The sequence below is a fragment of the Arachis hypogaea genome, chromosome 12, assembly GCF_003086295.3.
Source record: "Arachis hypogaea cultivar Tifrunner chromosome 12, arahy.Tifrunner.gnm2.J5K5, whole genome shotgun sequence".
Lineage (NCBI taxonomy): Eukaryota > Viridiplantae > Streptophyta > Magnoliopsida > Fabales > Fabaceae > Arachis > Arachis hypogaea.
The window spans coordinates 17,175,286-17,175,975 of record NC_092047.1 but is presented as its reverse complement, the minus strand read 5'-3'; the positions used below and the strand labels follow the sequence as shown (position 1 = coordinate 17,175,975).

The 690-nt window shown below is 40.7% G+C and overlaps 1 non-coding gene across 1 annotated transcript; it reads right to left on the bottom strand.

The window, feature by feature from the left end:
* Window positions 1-330: 330 nt before the first annotated feature.
* Window positions 331-438, bottom strand: LOC112730804 (small nucleolar RNA R71). Its single transcript, XR_003166612.1, has one exon. It is a non-coding gene; the product is annotated as a small nucleolar RNA R71 (small nucleolar RNA).
* Between the last annotated feature and the right edge of the window lie 252 nt (window positions 439-690).

Here is a 690-nt window from a genome sequence, read left to right as displayed (position 1 = left end):
TTCTATGGGAGAAGCATCTCAATCCCTGCCATTGGAGCAAACAACTTTAAGCTTAAGCCTCAATTAGTTTCTCTAATGCAACAGAATTGCAAGTTTCATGGACTTCCATTGGAAGATCCTCATCAGTTCTTAGCTGAGTTCTTGCAAATCTGTGACACTGTCAAGACCAATGGGGTTGACCCTGAAGTCTACAGACTTATGCTTTTTTCTTTTGCTGTAAGAGACAGAGCTAGGACATGGTTGCATTCACAACCTAAAGAAAGCCTGAAATCTTGGGAAAAGCTAGTCAACGCCTTCTTGGAAAAGTTCTTTCCACCTCAAAAATTGAGCAAGCTTAGAGTGAAAGTCCAAACCTTTAGACAGAAGGATGGTGAGTCCCTCTATGAAGCTTGAGAGAGATACAAGCAATTGATCAGAAGGTGCCCTTCTGACATGCTTTCAGAATGGAGCATCATAGGAATCTTCTATGATGGTCTGTCTGAACTATCCAAGATGTCATTGGATAGCTCTGCTGGAGGATCTCTTCATCTGAAGAAGACACCTACAGAAGCTCAAGAACTCATTGAAATGGTTGCAAATAACCAATTCATGTACACCTCTGAAAGGAATCCTGTGAATAATGGGTCAACTCAGAAGAAAGAAGTTCTTGAGATTGATACTCTGAATGCCATAAAATATTAACCCAACAAG